Source organism: Colossoma macropomum, unplaced genomic scaffold (genome assembly GCF_904425465.1).
Source record: "Colossoma macropomum unplaced genomic scaffold, Colossoma_macropomum, whole genome shotgun sequence".
Classification (NCBI taxonomy): domain Eukaryota; kingdom Metazoa; phylum Chordata; class Actinopteri; order Characiformes; family Serrasalmidae; genus Colossoma; species Colossoma macropomum.
In genome coordinates this window covers 2,935,997-2,949,935 of record NW_023494803.1, presented here as the reverse complement: position 1 = coordinate 2,949,935, position 13,939 = coordinate 2,935,997, and positions in this window count along the sequence as shown.

The window sequence follows — 13,939 nt, the reverse complement described above, 5'->3', positions numbered from 1 at the left end:
AAACATAACATATCGTCGGAACAAACTTAGATTACTTTTAATGTAAGTCAATGAAACCAGACTTTTACCCAAGTCATTTCGGGCCATTTCTTTTGGTCTGTTCATCTGAAACGTTCAAATTATGTCAAAAACTGAAAAATGCCAAAAATGGAGATACAAGGTTTTGTTCCCACAGCATCCACATGCTGGTTTTGCTAGTGAACAGCCATGCTGGCCGGTGCTAGTTCTTCTAGCAGGGTATTTTGCGGCCTGCAGATGCTCCTCCGCCACCATAACGAACTAAATAACACCAAAGCTAAACAATACTACCTACTTAACTCTCCTGATAGCTAGTTGTCTATGGAAAACTCCAAATATAGCTAAGGCCAGTCCGCAACATGAAACAGTTTTTCTTTCTGGGCGTTGTTGTCGTTTGGCTTCTGCTGTGCATTGTACAGTCTTGCTTTTGTGGATGCAGCAATAAACAGAAGTGCTCCTGAGACCACGTGGTGATGTCTGTCACAGAAGCATGCTGGCTTTTTAATGCAGTGCCATCTGAGGATTTTCTGTTGTGGTTTTTGGCCTTTCCCTTTATGCACACAGAGTTCTCTGGATTGAATCCCGAATCTTCTGACGATGTTATGTACCGTAGAGGCTGAGGTACCTAAAAATACCTTACTGAGGCCTTATTCACCAACGTTCTTAGGAAGGAATTTCTTCGTAAAACCCACTTACGCATGAAGATTCTAAGTTGTTTACACGAATGTGTGAACAATTCTGCGGTTTTGGAACACGTCATGCCTTTTTCTTAGGATATTTCTCAAGGACAAATTTAAGAAAGAAATTAGGAAGATGTTGGTGAATGAGGCCCATTGTTTTTAAAATGCTGGATTATTACCCAAGGACGACTGCGTCGCGTGTTCAAGGGCTTTTTTGAACATTTCACAAAGTTCCTCATCTAAAATGCACATATTTTGAAGGGTGTTACAGGCATCAGTTTCAGGATGAGCGTATATTTACAAAAAACAATAACGTTTAAAAGGTAAAACATTAAATATCTCACATACTGCCCCAGTTTTTTTGTATATAATACATAATTTTGTCTCAATATTTACATTTCCGTAGCCATTCTCACCAACAGAAACTGCTAGTAATTCAGTTTCTTCTCCAAAGTGTCTGCATTAAGTCTGTGCTAAGAACTCCTCAGCAGTGAATACTGAGCAGACAGCTGTCTGTGACATGTCCGTCCTCTGTGCGCATTAAGTAATGAGGCTCAGAATGTGTCATGAGCCTTTAAAATTCAGCTATAAAATCAAGCAATGCGCACACACATATATGCCCACCAAACGTCTACAGCAACACCAGCATCGATTCCGACATGCTTATTCAGACGGAATGATCAGTATAAGACAAAGTCAGCTACAACAGCCCAAATCAATGTAGTGTTCTTGACGGCCTGTCTCAGCCTCAGGATTCCGTCTCTGTAATAATCAGTGAGGAATGAAAGCAACTCGAAGAGCAGCTCATATATTTGTCTGTAAATTGGCTTTTTCAATTAGCATCGGCTAAAAAGTCTGAGAGAAAGGCCAGACGAGAATCGTTCTCCTGCTCGGAATCATTAATATTAAACTATTTTCCAGGCCGAGCTGAGAATCAGATTAATAGCAAGCGATTTGTTCCCTTCAGCCAGCTCTGCAAGGGAGTAAAGGGTAAAGAACTGTCTCATAAAAAGGATATTTATAATGACAGCTTGAAACTTATTGATCTGGTCCACTTCAGAATGAAATGGACTACTTGGCTTCCCCTTCTTTCACCTTAAGTCCCTTCCAAAATATGTGTTGGACTAAAAAAACCCAAATGACCATTCATTTTCCTGTGTATACTCAATTTTCCCAAGCTGAACAGAACCTGTACTGCAGTGAAATAGCCTAGTCCAGGGGTCGGCAACCCAAATCAAACCACCTTGCGAGCCACAACATATGTCCATTTTACCATGTTGGCTGTAAATATGAGTATGTATACATGCACTCAATAATCTGATCATAATCCGATTTCTGCAGTTATTCGATTGTTTAAATGGCCATGTAAACACCATACTCCGATCTAGAGGCTGGATCTAGATTTCTCAGTGCATGTGAACTCTTACTCTGATTTCTTTCGGATTTCTCAGTCTGCGCATGCGCGAGATCAGACGGTGGATGTCGCGAGACGCAGCAAAACACTGTTGGAGTGATGCTGAAACCAAACAAGAAATAAAGGATTTAAATATTCTTCATTTTCTAGATGATGTAGGTTAATATTTTTAGGTAAAGTAGTGCATTTTTTAAAAAAAGCCACAACATGACGTTTGAGTTTTACGTTATGTTTACGTCATGCCGTCTTCTGTGAGTTTATTGGCTCGTTGCAAAGCAGAAATCCAATTATTGTCTGACTCATACAGACCTGGAGTTTCCCCATCATCTGATTACTCAAGTGCATGTAACTTGTTGATCGGATTACTGACAAAATCTGATTTTCTGCAGTTATTGGATTATTGGATTATTGAGTGCGTGTACAGACACTCAGTGTCTCAGTATGTGCTAATGTGCTAATAACGACTAAAACACAGACTTACTTCACTCTGCTTTAACCTTTAGCTCAGCTGTAACCACTTTTCTCACATCATCTTGTTCGAATTGACCCGTTCCACCTTAAATGGTGCCTGAGGCGCCAGAATGTAACTGCTGCACTATTTAAGGTAGAACGGTTCGAATGAGAAACTGACTTCAGCTTGTTTGACAGTTTCTCACTGCAGATTAAACGTATCAGGAAACCAGCTGGAGTGATTATAAATGCAAATAAGTCCATTCATCTCCAAATTATCGATGTTTGTCTTAAATCTCTCTCTTTGCCGTTTCGTTAGCTACTAGCTAGGCGAGACTGTTGTCTGTGTTGCTATGGTGACCAGCAGTCTGTGCTGATCTTCAGGGTTAAAGGGTGAATTAGCAGTTCTACATGAACTCCAGAGTTTAAGACCATTTACTGTTAAACTGTGTTGAACGATCAGCAGAGTTTTATTTTACTGTAAAGGAGGATTATTTTATTTTTACCTACTAATCTGATTCTGCTGCGGAGCCACAACAGGGCAGTAAAAGAGCCATGTGCGGCTCCGGGGCCACATGTTGCCGACCCCTGGTCTAGTCTAAAGCAGTGGATATAAAGGCCCTTGCTCATCAGTGTTGCATACAGCCAGATCAATCAGAATTTCACAGACAGTTTTTATTAAACAAGTTTATCTTTGGTGTATCTGTACAATCAGTCTCACATCTGGTAGACGTGCTCGTAATAGTAGAACTGTCTGAGAAAATGCTTGGTTTGTGTTAACTAAACAAAAACTATTAGCAAAATAATCTATGATACCAATAATAAGAATAAAAATGGATAATTTGTGCACATGGTAGTCCAGTACAAATACAAATACTTATTTTATGTGCACATGAGTGTAAACAAATAGCTGTAACTATAAACAATACAAAGCACAGTAGCATCTCCTACATCGCAATAAAGCAGCGTATTACTTTGCCTTACAGTGCCCTGGATGTACCTTTCCTTTATGAGTGCTTTAAAAAAAAAATATGCTTTTGGGTAAAATCATATCTCAAAACTGCAGCAAATTCATAACCATTTCATGTAATAGCTTTGTGTGAGGGAGCTTTTAGATGTCTGGTTCCTATCACCACCACTGTAACAGTTCTGACTCTGGACGTTTCCCTAAAATGAAGCATTGCACATCAAACCACTCTCTTAAAGATTTACTTATGCAGAAAGTTTGAGAAATCAGTGGAATGTTTTTCATTGGTGATGTAATGGTCACATACTGTGGTGGTGGTGGTGGTGGCGTTAGGGGTGACCGTCCAGCTGAAATTTGTTAGATGTATGATAGGTCCAGAGCCTGAGAGAGCCAGACACACCCCATTATCTCGCAGTGGTGTTTGTGGAAGGACTGTAATTGTTTTACTTTGATTTGGGTCGTCTGTCTTTTTTGGCGCTGTTTGTGTATTAGTGTAATCAGGTTTGTCCTACGCTTTGATGTACAGGGCTTGGTAATGAGCTCCGTGTGGTCAGGAAATGCTGCAAATGGCCAATATTTTTGGATGTAAGAGACAGTTGTTGGGTCTGTGTGTGTGTGTGTGTGTGTGTGTGTGGCCATTTCATATACAGTGCAAGCCAAAAGTAATTGGATGGTAACACAGTTTGGGCTTTGCACTCCAGAACATTACATTTGAAATTAAACAACGTTCAAAAGATTAAAGGAATAGTTGAAAAATCAACTCAAGGCATATTTGGAGCGACGAGGCAAGTAAGGCTTTCACAGTTACTTGATGAAAATGGATTACTTTATTAAAAATATTAATTGATTAAAATGTACATCCTTGATTAATCGGCTTAGCGATTAGTTCGCAATGTGAATGATGAACAAGGTCATTATAAAGACTGAAGATTCATCACATGGTGGCATTATTAGCACTAAAATCTCTTGTATGCTTCACTGAAATTGGAAACCCACACCGGCAGGATATCATGAATGTATGTGTGTTATTAGAAATGTAATTATATATAACAAAAAGGAAGGTTTCTGTTACAAATGCTGCTTTTATGAGGCAAGCCACTAGGCTAGTGGCAGGAGAGGTGAACCAGCAATCAGAAGGTCGTAGGTTCCAATCCCAGGACTGTCTGGGTATACCTGGTTGTGCCCTTGGACACGGTACTTAACCCCCCACCCCAGGCCTTGCTGCTCCACTGCCTATGCTTTGCTGCTCCCAGACTGGATGTACTTAAACACCCAGTTTCCCTTGTAGGGTCAATAAAAATACAAAACATAGTCAAAAATATACAGACACCCCTCCAAATTTTTGAGGAGTATCAGCCACACCCATTATTAACAGGTGCAAAAAATCAAGCACATAGCCATGCAAGCTCCATTTACTAATATTGGCAGTAGAACGGCTTGATGACTATAAACACGGCATTTCATGGAATGCCACAGCTCAGTGTGTGACATATCTGTCCTAGTCAACTGTAAGAGCTCTTATTGTGAAATGGAAGCATCTATGAGCAACAGCAGCTCAGTCATTAAGCAGTAGAACATGCAAACTCTAAGAGTGGCCTAGCCTAGCACGGAAGCACATAAACACACCAACCTTGGACTCTGGAGCCGTGGAAATGTGGACAGTCATTCACTGACGCCAGGAGAACGCTACCTTCTGGAACGTGTAGTGCCTACAGTAAAGTTTGGTGGAGGAGGGATAATGGGCTGGGGCTGTTTATCCAGGTTTGGGTTCGCCCCCTAGTTCCAGTAAATGGCAATGGTCGTGCTACAGCATACAAAAACATTTTAGAAAATTTCAACATGCTTCCAACACCTGCCCATTTCTCCTGCATCCAGGACATCGATTATAAGAACCGACTGTTCACTTGTCGTCAAATATATCCCAGACCTTGATGTTCACCGATGTTATGAGGTAAAGTTATTTGCTTCACCTGTAAGTGGTCATAACATTATTGCATATCTGTGTACACCGATCAGGCATAACATTCTGACAACCCCCTTGTTTCTATGCTCATCGTCCATTTTATCAGCTCCACTTACTATATAGGTGCACTTTGTAGTTCTACAGTTACAGACTGTAGTCCATCTGTTTCTCTGATACTTTGTTAGCCCCCTTTTACCCTGTTCTTCAGTGGTCAGGACCCCCATGGACCCTCACAGAGCAGGTACTTTTTGGGTGATGGATCTTTCTCAGCACTGCAGTAACACTGATGTGGTGGTGGTGTGTTAGTGTGTGTTGTGCTGGTCTGAGTGGATCAGACACAGCAGTGCTGCTGGAGTTTTTAAACACTGTGTCCACTCTCTGTCCGCTCTATTGGACACTCCTACCTTGTCAGTCCACCTTGTAGATGTAAAATCAGAGACGATAGCTCATCTGCTGCTGCACAGTTTGTGTTGGTCATCCTCTAGTCCTTCATCAGTGGTCACAGGACGCTGCCCACAGGATGCTGTTGGCTGGATATTTTTGGTTGGACTATTCTCAGTCCAGCAATGACACTGAGGTGTTTAAAAACTCCAGCAGCACTGCTGTGTCTGATCCACTCGTACCAGCACAACACACACTAACACACCACCACCACGTCAGTGTTACTGCAGTGCTGAGAATGATCCACCACCCAAATAGTACCTGCTCTGTGAGGGTCCATGGGGGTCCTGACCACTGAAGAACAGGGTAAAAGGGGGCTAACAAAGTATCAGAGAAACAGATGGACTACAGTCTGTAACTGTAGAACTACGAAGTGCACCTATATAGTAAGTGGAGCTGATAAAATGGACAATGAGTGTAGAAACAAGGAGGTGGTCATAATGTTATGGCTGATCGGTGTATATTTAGTGTTGTTGTTTTGCTGCTAGGTAAAGAGCCAGCTAGTGAGTTCTGAGCCATTTGGTTGGATCTGAGCTGCTAAGCTGCTTCTGTTCACTTCAGAATTCAAACTGCTGCTGCCGTTGGTGATCACCTCATTAATAAAGACAAGTGAGTCAGCTCCACTGGCAGCAATGTGTGCCCATGTCACCATGCTTCACAGATAAGCTAGTCCATACTGGATCATGAATAGTTTCTTTTTTCTCCTTTTTCTTAATACCATCAGCTGGAACAGACTTGGTCTCAGAACTTTACATGCTTTTAAAAGTGCTTGTAGCTGTATTTGTTTTGAGGGTGACATGTGGTTTTCAAATATATATCTGATGGCATTCTTCTATAGTTATATCCATAGTTCTTGGCCTGTTTGACAGTTTTTCAGCAATATTCAAGGATTCAAGTGTTCTGACCTCTGATTTCTTTTGCATAAGGGTGAAATATGATGTGGAAAATACTGGATCAATTATTGCCAGGAAAGAAAAAGAGTCTGAACCAATTCTGTCACAGCTTAGCCACAACAACATAGTCCAGCTTGGACGTGTACCACCTTAAATTGGAATCTCAATGTTGCTCAGCAACAATTTCTCATTAGGTTCAATGGGATTTTTGCCAGTGTAAAGTCAGTTGCTGTGAAAAAAGGCGGAGCATGGATAGGTCAACTGACACTTCTTTGATTCTCATGTTGAGAAACAACAGCAACAGCCTCTAGATGCAAATGCCAAAATCTCCCATTTACAGTAGACCTGTTGTTACCTCAAATGTGCACAAACTCATGAAACGATGACACATATCTGAGCAAGAAACAACTGATTGAGGAACATCACAATTTTTGTTTTTGTTTAGAGGAGCACATGTAATCGGACAACTATTACTAGTGCTTCCCTAAAAATGGGCTGTGTGCTTCACCCGATATAGATGTAAGTATTGGTGTTAGATGGTGATGCCCCTCAGATGGAGGATTTCGGTTTTACGTGGGCTTCGTGGTTAAGGTCTGTGTGGGTGGGCCGGCACTCACTAACCTGAGGACTCGAAATAGGTGCAAGAAGTGAGTTTATTAAACGACAGGACATAAACAAACAAACAAACAAAACACTGGACAAAAACGGAAAGAAAACGTAATAATATATACACTATTTACAAGTAGATTTGAGTAACAGCTGTGAGGCTGGAACTCCACACACATCTAACACACGCTGACCCGAGCTACACGGCTGGCTAGTAGTGAGTACAGGTGAGACCTTTTTCTGACTGGCTGGCCCGGAGCTCTTGTATTCTAAGCTGCGCCCCAGCCTACACCAAACCCAAACCCCGGCGTACATAACTAACACACACACACACACACACACACACACACACACACACACAGTAACAACATACAACTGGTTGCAACCCATGACAGTCTTACCAGTAAGAATATACAAATATTACATATCACTGCTGTTGGAACAAAACCTCTCCATCTCCAAAATGGCAACTTTACAGGAGAAGGAAAAACTTACTTGACTTTTAATGTAAGTCAATGGAACCAGACTTTTTTCCAAGTCATTTTGGGTCATTTCTTTTGGTCCATTCATCGTGAAATTCACATACAATGTAAAGGACAACAGGCGTTTTCAAATTATGTCAAAAACTGAAAAACGTCAAAAATGGAGATACAAGGTTTTCTTCAGACAACAGCGATATAAAGATCATGTTCCCTCTAACATATTTCCTTTTCTTTACAGGACCCGCACGAGAGTGGACCCCCCCCTCCCCACGTCGGTGGATCCGTCCGACTACGATAAGAGGAGCCCCAGCCCTCGCCGACGTCCCCTAAAGGACGCGCATCAAAGGAAAAAGTAAGTAATATTTTATATTTACTTAAATATCCAAACTCTTGATGGTTATACTAGCAGTCTCTAGGATGGATCAGGGCTGGTGATGGGGTGTGACGCTCACCACATCACAACTGGCGATATACTAGTTCATTCAAAGTACCAGTTGAAGTTCTTTTTAAGATATTAGTTTAACAGTGCAAAAAACGCTGATTTCCTCATCTCTCGTGTAGCGAGTTGCAGCCTGAGGTAAGATAGTCCAGTTTATCGTCACAAGTCAATATGTAAAATATCTGCCCTGCTAGATGCGCCCTGGTCAACTGTAAGTGCTATTATGGTAAAATGGAAGCATCTGTGAGTAACAACAGCTCAGTCACGAAGCAGTAGAATATGCAAACTCTCAGTGCAGCCTGATGGCACAATGAGTACATTTACATGCACTCAGTAATCCGATCATAATTGGATTTCTGCAGTTATCCGGTTACTCAGATGGTCATGTAAGCAGCATACTCCGATTTCTTAGATCAATTAAGAAATCTGATAAAGAGAGCTGGATTTTAGGTCAGTAATCAGATTTCTCAGTGCATGTAAACTCTTACTCTGATTTCTTTCAGATTTCTTTTGCGTTGATCGGATTGCTGACAAAAGCTGATGCTCTGCAGTTATTGAATTATTACGTGCATGTAAACGCACTTAGTGACAGACAGCTGAGCAAGAAACAACAGATTGAAGAACATCACAGTTTTGGCTGTTTCTGTTTAGAGAAGCACATATAATCAGACAACTTTCACTTGTGATTCCATAAAAATGGGCTGTGTGCTTCACCCGATAGAGATGTAAGTATTGGTAGTGGGCAATGTACTCGTTCATCCAGTGTACCAGTTGAAGTTCCTTTTAAGATATTAGTTTAACAGTGCAAAACGCTGATTTGCTCATCTGTCATGTAGCGAGTTGCAGCCTGAGGTGAGTTAGTCCAGTTTATTGTCAAAGGTGCAGGCATCAGATTGCACTGAGTTAATTAGATAACAGGGGAAAAGAGAGTGGAAGGAAAAGCCGGTCTCTTGGGGTTAGCTGTTAGCCATTAGCCTAGCATACAGACGATTTATGTGCACCACCTGTGGCGCTCCTCCAGCTGCTTCAGGCTATGCTGCGGTCTCGGCTTACAAGCCAAGAGGCTCTGCAGCTTCTCTGCTGAAACTGATAGCATGAATGGTTCATAATATTTACAAAATTCCAGCATCTGGCAGATTTGATTAAAGCTTGAGAAGCACATATGAGACACATGACTTTTGGATGCAAAACAATATTCAGCACAGTTTTTGCCAAGCTCAGGGAAGCAGCTGTGGGCTTTACATACACTCGCCTTTATCTTGGTAGAATTAAAAAAAGCAATATTGATATTTATCTGTATATTGTTAATTTCTGTGTTTATAATTTCACCCAAAAAAGTATGTTAGATATACTTCAGTTGTTAAATATGGGTCTTCTTAAAAGTGAGGGTTATGTCCAGAATAATGGGCCAGTGCTAATCTACAAAAGTGTTGCTTAAGCATCCAAAATGGTTTTAAGTGAAAACTTGTGTGCAAATAAATACACCATACAGTGATATATAATAAAACTGTCAATAATCGAAATTATACCATGATATATTTTTCCTCCATACTGCCCACTGCTATTAAGTATCCTCAAATTAAAGTGGAAATTCTACATTTATAATTGTTTCATTTAAAGTTCGATGAAGAGAAACAACACATAATATGTGGCTGTTCACTTACTTACCCCCTTTTCCTTCATTTTACTTGTGCAAATCAAGTCAAGTTTACTTCTGCAGGACATCTAAAAACAGTGTTACTGCTAATACTTTTATTAATGTAATTATGAGCATTGTAAGGTACTTTTTACTTTTTTCAGTCATTAACATTAACTTCCTTAATGGATTTTAATAAAAAGAAGTAATCCCGCAGCAAAGTATTTAAAAAATGTACATTTTTATTTATTATAAATTGAATTAACTTAAAAATGTGTTATTTTGTATCTGCAAACGTTTAGACACTCATCATGTTTCAGAAGTTTCAGAACTAAATAAACCTGTTAGGCCTTAATTGACATTGTTTGGACTGGTTAGGTCAGTCATTATGAATTTAAAGCTGATGTCAATTCCAGAGTGTAATAACCTCTGACTCTTCCAGCCTTGTGCTAAAACTGAAGAACCACTGACTCCTCGAAGTTGCTGGCTGTGGTACTGAAAATAATGCTCATGGATGCCTACGCGGCATAGGAAGGCTATAAAAAGATATCAAAGCACTTCCAGTTGGCAGCTAAAGGGAACTGTGGAAATCTCTGGAAGACCAAGAAAATGCTGCTCATATGCTGAACAGAAAGGCAAAGCAAAACCCCAATATGACAGCAAAGGACCTGCAGGACAGTTAAGCTGATGCAGGAGTGGTGGTGCACTGTTTCACTGTGCAGAAATGCTTGCACAAACATTATCTGCACTGAAGAGTCATCAGAAGAAAACCTTACTTGTGACCTCATCATAATATGTCTGAATTATGCAAAACAACATGTAGATAAGCCAGAGTCAGTTTGAAAATGAACTGTTAGAGTAAAGCCACAATCACCAGTATATTTTGCAGCAGCATTTGATGAAAGGAACACCTTGCCAACTGTGGAGGTGGATCTGTATGCTTGGGGTTGTGTGGTCCAAGAAGCACTGCACAGACAGATGGAAGAATAAATTGCATTACATATTAGCAAATTCTAGAAACAGGAATGAAAATTAAACTGAAAAGATGCTGGCTTCTACAACAGGACAATGATCCAAAACATACCTCAAAATCCACTTCACGAAACTATATCAAGCAACACAAGCTGAAGCTTTTGGAATGTCCCTCAGAATCCACTGACTTTAACTTCATGCTATGCATGAAGGTCAGCCCAGCAGTATCATAGAAGTGAGCTGGTATAGAGTAATACATGGAGATTCCCTCGAAAGAGGCCCCGAATATTCTGCTGTAACTCCTGTTAGGATAAAGCAATCAGAACCAAAAAATATGCTGCATACTTTGATGTTTGTGTAATCGATTGCGGTACATGCAATGCTGGAAGTGATCTCCATTTTCTGCCAGATATATGAAGGGGTACGGGGGTCTGCACCCAGAAGTCGCAAACAGAGGTTAAACGTTGCGACCTGTCCGGCGCCTACCTCATCGCTCCGACGCACCCCAGCTTCTTTGAAGCTCCATCTACTGAAGAGCTCATTGCACGTTGTTTAGTTCAGGTTGCTTCATTCTAGAGAGAGTTATTCCAGAATATTCGGGGCCTCTTTCAAGTGAATCACCCTGTAGAATTGAATAATAGAATTATAAGAAAATAAAAATAAGCAAGGTAAGACATTCCTGAGACAGTTTAACTTACAATGCTACAATGCTCCTTACTGAGGCATATTACCAATAGACATGAACAAATTTCTGCTTTTTGATTGTTTCTTTAGACCAAATTGTCATTCTGATCAATTCATTTCATGGTTTGTACAATGAGTGATAAACAGTTATGCCAACAATGAGAAAGAGACTCAATAGGAGAGTGGAATACAGTATATTATAGTATATTTTATTATATTTTTAATATTGTTTTTATTTTGTATGGAAGTTTTTTTTTTTATTATTGAACTTGACTTTGTTTACAAAACAACTCAGCTGTGCTTAAAGGAATTCAAAAGCATTTTTCTTTGGTCAGAACCTTCCCTGCATCACCCCTGAAGAGGGAAAAAAACAAGACCCAACAAACAAGGCTCCCCTGATTGGTCGGATTGCTTCGTGCTGTCACATACGATCTTGGGATGGATCTCCACACGCCTACTCCCCAGACAGTGTGGGCGTTACCACGGTAACAGAGGACAGCGGTGATCTCCGAGAGGTTCCAGCAAGCCTCTAATGAGTGTGAGAGCGTGTGTGTTTACCCACTTTAACATTTGCAGGTGCAGCATGAGGTGAAGACTGTGGACGGAGAGTGTAAGTGTGTATGTTTGTTTTAGTACCTTTTCAGGATAAAAATGTAAACAAGAGAAAAACAAAAGGACAAAACAAAATAGTCCCGAACTGCTTTTTAGAAAAGCTCCATGTTTGTATTGTTTTAAAGTGAAAGGGGAAAACCGTATGAGTATAATGCATATGGGGCATACATATAAGTTACTTGTAAGTGCTTACATATATACAACACATACAGGTAATTATGGGTAAATATACACCGATTAGGCATAACATTATGACCACCTCCTTGTTTCTACGCTGATTGTCCATTTTATTAGCTCCACTTACTATATAGGTGCACTTTGTAGTTCTACAGTTACAGACTGTAGTCCATCTGTTTCTCTGATACTTTGTTAGCCCCCTTTTACCCTGTTCTTCAGTGGTCAGGACCCCCATGGACCCTCACAGAGCAGGTACTATTTGGGTGGTGGATCATTCTCAGCACTGCAGTAACACTGACGTGGTGGTGGTGTGTTAGTGTGTGTTGTGCTGGTAGGAGTGGATCAGACACAGCAGTGCTGCTGGAGTTTTTAAACACTGTGTCCACTCGCTGTCCACTCAATTAGACACTCCTGCCTTGTTGGTCCACCTTGTAGATGTAAGGTCAGATCATAGCTCATCTGCTGCTGCACAGTTTGTGTTGGTCATCCTCTAGTCCTTCATCAGTGGTCACAGGATGCTGCCCACTGGATGCTGTTGGCTGGATATTTTTGGTTGGTGGACTATTCTCAGTCCAGCAGTGACACTGAGGTGTTTAAAAACTCCAGCAGCACTGCTGTGTCTGATCCACTCAGACCAGCGCAACACACACTAACACACCACCACCACGTCAGTGTTACTGCAGTGCTGAGAATGATCCACCACCCAAATTGTACCTGCTCTGTGAGGGTCCATGGGGGTCCTGACCACTGAAGAACAGGGTAAAAGGGGGCTAACAAAGTATCAGAGAAACAGATGGACTACAGTCTGTAACTGTAGAACTACAAAGTGCACCTATATAGTAAGTGGAGCTGATAAAATGGACAATGAGCGCAGAAACAAGGAGGTGGTGGTGGTGGGGGGGTTATAGGTGACCCATAAAAAAAAAAAAAACAACCAAGTACTGTATGTGTGCATGTGTGGAGCTTAACCTGCTAGTCATATTCTTTCTCCACTTACTCTTTTCAATCTCTTTTGCTGCTGCTGGCTTTATGAAATGTCTGGGTTACATTTCAGTGCTATCGCTTTTTTATAGACTTGACCTGTAGAAGGAATGCTTGATTGCAGTGGCTGACCTACAATTGCCACAGGGCATGTGGTCAAGATCTGGTCCAGTGGGCTAAATTGCTTCATCATGGTACAATAACTCTGGCTTTGTGCAGACCAAAAATGGCCCTTCATTATTTCCACTGTAGTGACTTTCTCCATTATACAAACCTGAAATCTGTCCTTTATCCTCAGCTGCTCTTTCATACTCTGACTGTGGCTTTATTTCACAGAGACCATATCAGCCGCGGTGCAGCAGCGCAGCCATCTGTGTTTACAAACGCACTGTGTGGTGTCATCTGACCAAGCCAGTGTGAAGTGTATGTGTGTTATACTGTACTGTAGTGAAATAGTCCCAATAGCACTACTTGACATTACTAATCCTGCTACTACCACTGCCGATTATAAGAATATAGTTTTT